The sequence below is a fragment of the Anoplophora glabripennis genome, unplaced genomic scaffold (assembly GCF_000390285.2).
Source record: "Anoplophora glabripennis isolate ALB-LARVAE unplaced genomic scaffold, Agla_2.0 scaffold63, whole genome shotgun sequence".
NCBI classification, from domain to species: domain Eukaryota; kingdom Metazoa; phylum Arthropoda; class Insecta; order Coleoptera; family Cerambycidae; genus Anoplophora; species Anoplophora glabripennis.
In genome coordinates this window covers 1,663,521-1,671,842 of record NW_019416222.1, presented here as the reverse complement: position 1 = coordinate 1,671,842, position 8,322 = coordinate 1,663,521, and positions in this window count along the sequence as shown.

Genomic DNA, 8,322 nt, shown 5'->3' with positions numbered 1-8,322 from the left:
TCGATTTTCCAATCCCTGTCATTTTGGAACACTTTTCCACGATGTCGTCAACACTGTTGGTAGGATTTTGGTGTTTCAATGCATTAAATACATTTAATATAATAATCTTCTCATTCTGAGACAGCGCACATCTTTTCACGCGTTTAGCAGGTACGTAATCTGATAAGCTCGACATTTTACCCAAACAATATTATATCCACTGGCACAATAGTCACTAAACACAAGTCGAATTTTACTCTACTGCACTAGCACGTCTTCGTATATTCAGCTCTAAGACTGGATTGATCTGTCACAATACACTGGCTCCTGCCCTATGATGTATCCAGTAAAATATACTAATGTACACCCATTACCTGTTAGCATTAGTGTTACCTGATAATTACCTGAAACGAAATATTACCACGCCCATGGCCGGTTCTTACCTCGGGGTTTTATTACTCTTTCATTTCCAAACAGACTATAGAGACCAGAAATCTTTTGCGATCTAAGAGTGATATTTAACAATACATTATCGTTTAGTAATCAATCGCACATTGAATATTACTACCAAAACATGTTCCTTAGTTTTATTATTACAAATATTTTTTGCCTTCGATCTAGAGTTGCATTAAAAGTATTTTCCACTACAAAATCGATGAAAATTAGAATATGCCATTGTATTAGGTGCCCTAAATACATGACATATATTTACAGTTTGAGGAATAGGTCCATACCATACAATGGATAGAATAAATTGCAATGTTGGTTGTCCGCAATCCGACCTATTACAATAATTATTATTTTCTTTTAGATTTCTAAAAATTCAGTAACCGTAGCAAAATATCTGCATTCAATAGGTGCTAAGTGTTCTACCACAACGAAATATGCTTTACTAAAAAGAGCTCACCTGCAGTAAGTAGTAGTAGTTTAGCTATAAATTTTTGTTATTCCAAGCGAGTCAGCTCAGTAACTCAAAGTAAGCAACTTAGAGAATAAACAAATGACTTAATTCCTTTTAGTGAGTTGAATCGAAACTTTGTTGCGTTGAGTATGTCGGCTCATTAACTATAAGTGAGCTAATTCAGTTGCCGTTAGTGGGCTAAACAATGTATTATACAGGATGTTAATTAAATATGTGCACAAACTCTAAGGGGTGATTGTTTGAGTGATTTTAAACTAAAAAGATACAGGATGCTGAAAAACTTAGACTAATAGTTTATCTAATTAAAGATAAAAATTCATCGAATTTGTATATGGTTGTGGCAGAGATACCGAGAGTGTTTTCACTGAATACTCCAAATATCGATGCCACTAAATATTTTGAAAATTCGGTTACCACCTGTAACTCCTGCGGTGTTTCCAAGAAAGAATATATCTTTCATTTATTTGAAAAACGTATTATTTTATTATCACTAATGTTACTAAATATCCCACAGAATGTAAAATAACTCTAGATAGGGCTACTCATTTTCACAAAAAGTTGATTGATTGATTGTTTTGCTACAAATACAATTTTAAATACAAAATAGTAAGGGATACGGCCCGGAAAAAAAAAGCGACGTTATTTTCTAAGACTTTTTATGATTATGTTGTATTTAAAAGATATAGGTACCTATTTAAAACAAATCCTATGCTCCCAGGGCACTTAGCAAGTTCATTTTTTTTTTGTAAATTCGTCAAAAAATTCAAGCTTTAAGAAAATATTGCCAAACAATAGTGATCGCGTTTACAACGGGAGCTATTCCATTTATTAATTAAGCCATTTATAGCAATTAGTTTGAGGCGATATTTAAACAATTTAAATTGAAAAAATGGTCAGGTAAACGGGTCTGCATGAAACTAGAACACTTCACGAAAAGAACGAGCCCTTGCTGAATGCTGCGCGACAACCCCAATCGATAGAAATACTTTAAAAAAAAGTCCCATTTTTAATAACAATTGCTATTACATAAAAAGTTTTCAATATTTTTCTTCCAAATTTGAACCGTAATTTTATCCCTTCGAAACGCTTAGTTTACACAATGGTAGAAATTGATATTTTGCAAATTGTTAAAGCTATTAAATAATTAACAAATGGCTTATTTTAGTGGTTTTTTTGCAATAACTCAATAACTATTTATTCGATTTTGACGTGCGACCATTCAAATTAAAGGGCTTTTTAGCGCCGATATCTTGTAGAAATTACATTGTTTTAAATGCAGAAGTTCTATATTAAAAATTAATAAAACCTGATTTTCACCTGTTTTTTGCTTATAAAAAATTAACGCTGACTTTTTTTTGCGGCACGAACCATAATCTGATTCACCAACACGATCCACACCTTTTTATCACGGAATGTTCTTACCGTCAGTTTATGTTCATTTTGGACCATTCTGTTGCCAGATTGCTTGTACTATTAGTGAAGTACTTGATAACGTTAATGAAAATATAAAAAAAAATCGAAAATGTTTTTTTTTCAAATTTTATTTTGAGAATCATCATAAACAATTAGATGTAGTAACACAATTTTCAAAATATCCAGCAGCGAATTTATATCCGAATTCAATAAATAAATATTTACTTTTCATTAGATCAGAATAACGAATTTATCAATGTCGGTAGCCATAAAAAATTTTTACGATTACAAACAAATTATCTGGATTAAGGTGTATTAAATTTATTGATGAATATTATTCTAATGTAGCTCCTACTTAAAATTCGATCATAACATTGCGATTTTTAAGAAACATTATGTTGTAATGATCGAAGTGTTAAATAAGAAGCAACGTATTTACGGAAAAGATGTCCTGCTATTCAAACAAATCGTAATTATGCAGCAATGTTCCGGTAATAGATATTTCGCGGTGCGAAAATTATAATAAGAAAAAATTCTTCGTTTACAGAGTGTGTCATTGAATCCAATATTGTGATATTTAATCCTATAAAGATTTAGGAATACATTTTTCAAATTATGTAATGTTAATGGTAGTGTAAATAACATGAACATGAACATGAAAAGTATGCCAAGACGATGCTTCCAAGCGCTGTAAACTACCTTTATGAGATACGTAAAAAAATACATTGAACTGCGTAAAAATCTATAAATACATTTATAGATTTGTAACTTTTAAAGTTACTGCTTTATCTCTGAGAGCAAAAGATGCATTTTAGTCTCCTGCTATGTATTATTTTAATCCAGTAAACGGTAAATACGTACATTGAAATTTTCATCAAAATTTGTACATGTTTTAAATTTCTGAATATATTCTGAACAAATTTTAAGTAAGAGTAGGAACAAAGCATTACACAAATAAATAACCAAATTAGTATCAGGAATTTACGTATGAAATTTTTCTTCGTTACCTTACCACTTAATAGACAATAAATAGTTAAAAACCACAAACTTTTGCAATGATTACTGAGAGCTTTCGAAAACGTGATCATCTAATTATGAGCATGTCCATGAGAAAGTTGCAACACGGTGTCAACATATAAATCCATCGGATATTAATACAACGGAAGCAAACCAACAGTTTCCGAGGATATAATATAATTTTTTATGGCAAATTTTTATTTTCTAGAAAATTCCGAAATTGAGAAATCAATATTTTTCACTACCACCAAAACGGTGAGTATAATAAAAAATCTATTAATTTTTGTCACAATACAGCAGTACACTGTAAGAAAATCGGTGTGAGTGAAAGCAATAAAAGTTCGAAGTGAATCGATTAAGTGAAATTATTGAGTATATTTTCACTCAATATTGGGCATTTTGATCATTTTACGCATTTGTGATTATATTTAAACTAAAACTGACTACTTTCACTCAAATATAGGTAGAGTTGTTTCAAAATCTTATGAGCTTTGATCTTGATATGCGCAGAAACATAATTCCGACCGTCGGCGTCGCCTAAATTATTCTACGTCCTGAAAACATTACATCCATTATTCATAGTCTTTACTTCGATTACAAATATCATAATAAAATGCTCTATTCTTTATTATTTTAATTTAAGCAATAAAAATATATATAACGAACGTTCGCCAGTTGACTTTATTGATGCCCGAGCGCCTTAGTTCATTTCTGGTTGTAATGAGGCACGTGGTCTAATTCTGAGTCAATGTTTTCACGACGTGCTTATTAGAAGAATTATGTGGTTACGCCACGTCTTTCGCGTATTTCGCGGCTCATGAGATTTTGAAACTACTCTATTTCTTAAATATATTCTTCACGTAAACTCGTATTTGGTGCACTTGTACCTAAATCAGAGTAAATGTCCTAATTACTGAGTGATCCCACCCTTTTTCATATCCACAAGAAGTGTGTGACGTCATGCAGTAAAAAAGGCCTTATAACTCGGAAATGGTGCGTTGAATTGAAAAAATTTCTGAGTCGAAGCGGTCTAATTGTTATCTTTAATTGTTTTTAAAATTAAGAAAGTAAGTTGTAATTGATTTAGTTGCAAGACACAATTAATACAAATTGATCCAAATAAATTAATTACAATCTGCAATTAATAATTTCAATTAATTGCAATTAATTTTAACTGTAATTAAATTATTCGAAATTTTAGTCAAATAATTAATTGATTGAAAATTTAATTGATTAATGCCCAACACTGGTTGCCACCATAGTACGTCTAAACTGTATTTTAGATAATTTTATTTATATGGTCCGTTTAAGTGTATATTAATTTCGAGTAATTTGAATAGCGCCGTGAAGATGGCACCACTTGCATGTTACTTCTGTAATCTCACATTTGATAGAAGCCCGTTAGAAGCGTGATCGCCAGGAGAACAAGTCTTGGCCGGCCCGGCGGGTCTCAGCTAGCTGGCGGGTCTCAAATGGTGGGTCCCAGCCAGTGATAGGAGGAGGCTCCGCGAACTGAGTTAATGTCAACATTGTATATCCCAATTAATCATTTGAGTGATTTATTTTTTGCACTCAATATTTATTTAATTAAAAACTAAGTCTGATTAAAAAATTACTCAATAATAGTTAAATTTAAGTCATATTAGAAAAAAAGTAAACTCTAAATTAATTGGTTTTATATATTCAGAATAGAGTCAAAAGTCATTCAATTGATAGTTAGCAGTATCTCGGATTTGAGTAAAATTCACTCATTTCTGATGCAATAGTTTCACTCAGTTCTACTCATACTAATAGAGTGAACATTTCACTCAATCGGGTGTGTGTATTGTTCATTTTTTGTGTCGAAAAGTTATTGTGATTTTTTTTTAATTTTGAAAGAATTATCAAAACTTTTATGATCGCTTTTAAACTTATAAATTCTAAGTTTTATTAAAGTTTATTACACTGAAACTATATTGCTAAAATGTGACAATTTTATACTTACAAATTATGAACATTTGAATTGCTCTAGATCAAGGGTCGGCAACTGGCGAACCGCGGTCCAGGTCCGGACCGCGGAAGGTAAATACTGGACCGCCAAAAATTTTTTGAAAGTATAAATTACTCAAATAAATTATTTAAAATAGTTATTTTTGTATCTAGTGCGCGAAATGCTACTTTGGTGATCGAGAATTGAATTTTTTAACGAGGCGAAGCCGAGTTAAAAAATTATTCGAGACCACCAAAGTAGTTCGCGCACGAGATGCAAACAATATTTTTTCTACAAACAAACCCCCAAAACCCCAATATCCCGAGCTGAACCTGAATTATCTGGTTTAGGAATAAATATTGGTTCGTGTACTGGTTGTACGATTAATGTTAATATTGTAAATAATAACTAAAGTTATTGTAAAATTCTATCATTATTTTAAAAGTATTTAATTGTTATTCATTTAAAAATAAATAATAATTTGAAGTTTTGCTTCATTTTTTCAAAGATTGAAATACAAAACTCTTATTAATTTACATGCAGTGTGCGAAATATTTCGCACCCTAGTGCGCGAAGTATTTCGCGCACGGTGTCATGGTAACGTAAGAATCCGAAAAAAAGTGTCACTTCGCATATTGTTGTCAATGCGCAAACCTTGTCTTTTTTTGACGTTTGTAGAAAAAATGTTTTTTACGTTTAAGTAGATTAAATTTGAGTCCAAATTAAAATAAAAAAATAAGAAATATGAATTTTTTTTTGGACCTCGTTAAAAATTTTCAAAAGTATCCGGACCCCACCTAAAATTACTTGCCGACCCCTGCTCTAGATGCTAGAGGACGCCCCAAAATGTACTCTTGGTGGAAAAAAATTCGTCAGAACTTCTTTCTCACTGTATGTATAAAGACATGGTTTGTACTTATTTAATATAATACAAATTTTACGTTTTATTATTATTAACATAATAAATCATTTATATTAATAACATTACTTTCAGACTAACGCAATAAATTCTTAATATGATCCCTGTTTATATTAATACAGATACTTATTTGTTTAATAAACAATTGTCTAATATTAAATAGTGTTTCTTTAATACATTTCTTATTAAATTGCTAGCATTTACAATTCTTTGGGTATTGTAAACATTTGAAAATACTCCAAACATAGAAATCGATTGGATTTAAATCTGGGCTCTCTGCAGGACCTATCCGTCGTTGGGGAAATTGTACGTTAAGTACAGAAAAATGAGCAGAGGCACGATTCTACATAAAGTACATATTTTGTCTCACGTTTAATGGCAAGTCATCAAGAATAAGCTCAAGAAAATCATGTAAGAAATTTAAGTATAAACGGTCATTCAGATTATCCGGCAATACAGTAGGGCCCAACATATACTTTCCGCACCAAATGTTAATTTCACATATTTTTTATTTACAAATTTTTTACAAATTTTAAAGTTTTATTTATCTACACATTTTTACGCTAATGATGCAGGTCGTTAATTTATTTCATCATTTTTCAGCATTTAGCACTGCATATGTATCAGGTAATTACCTGATACATATTTATTGCAACAATTTGTATACATTAAAACTGTTGATCAAAGGAAAGACACATGCTAGTCGCGTGTTGGATCTCTGAGGGTTCGGCTATGTTTGCGAGTGAAAAATCTTGGATGATATAGCAACAAAAGACTATTTTAAACAGTTTAAAACAAACTGATGTGGCCATACTGACACGAAACGTTTTTTTTTTTGTATGTTTCTTACAATCTGGATTATTCCGCACTATAATTGGTTTGTGTTGTTGTGTTGTGATAATTAAATAACTAAATCAATAAATAAATATAAAGAATCCGCCAGGTTACTTCCTCGGAAGCATTTAAAAACTTTAGAATACGAGGTCTGTTCAGGAAATAAACGAACTTTATTAATTACGCGCTAATAGTATATATTTAGTGATATGCGGTTGGCAGCAGTGCGTTGCGTATAACCTCCTCTGTAACCCCATGTAACTTTTACGGAAACGTTCCAACTTTTGAAACAAGTTTACGGAGATGATGCTCTGAGTCCAACGCAACGTTACGAGTAGTTTTCTTGATTTAAAAGTGGTTGTCAGTCAATTGAAGATGATCCTCGACCAGGAAGGCCTTCGACTCCAATTGATGACCCTCACGTTCAGAAGGTCAAAGGTCTGGTGGGTGCAAATCTCCGATTGACTGTCAGAGAAACTGCAGAAGTAGTTAGCATCTCAATTGGGTTAAGCCATGAAATTTTGAGTTAAAAATTGAACATACATCGAGTTGCAGCAAAATTTGTTCCTCGTTTGATGACCGAGCAACAGAAAGAAAATCGTGTGAACGTTTATCGGTAACTCGTTGAACAATTCAAAGAATCATAACTAGAAACGAAAGTTGAGTTTACGGCTACGACACTGATACAACAGTTCAATCATCACAATGGAGCAGCAAAGGATCACCACACTCCAAGAAAGTAGTTCAGTCTCGATCCAACGTCAAAGTGATGCTCACTGTTTTTCAGACTTTAATGGAATTGTGCATTTTGAATTGTTGTCTTTAGGTGAAGTGTGCCGTGTGTACCAAGGCGTTTTACAACGATTATGTGAAAAAATCCGCACAATGACAATGTGTCCACACATTCAGCTTTGTCAGTTTTGTGCCAAAAATCAGTTTAGTGTCGTCCCTCACCCTCCTTACTCTCCAGACCTGGCTCCTTGCGAATTTCTCTAAATCAGTGCTAAAAGGACACCGTTTTGAGACTATTGATGACATCAAAGCAAATTCGTCACAGACTTTAAAGGTCAAATGCGTGTGAGTAGGGAAGGGGTGCACTTTGATGGTGACGAGGACCTATAATGTATAAAATTAACAATAAAGTTTAAAAAAATAGAGTTCGGGTATTTTCTGAACAGGCCTCGTATGCAACACCGATTGATAATGTACAGGATCTAAAAAATCGTATAATAGGATCATGTGCTTCGGTGATAGTGCCAGTATTCTTGA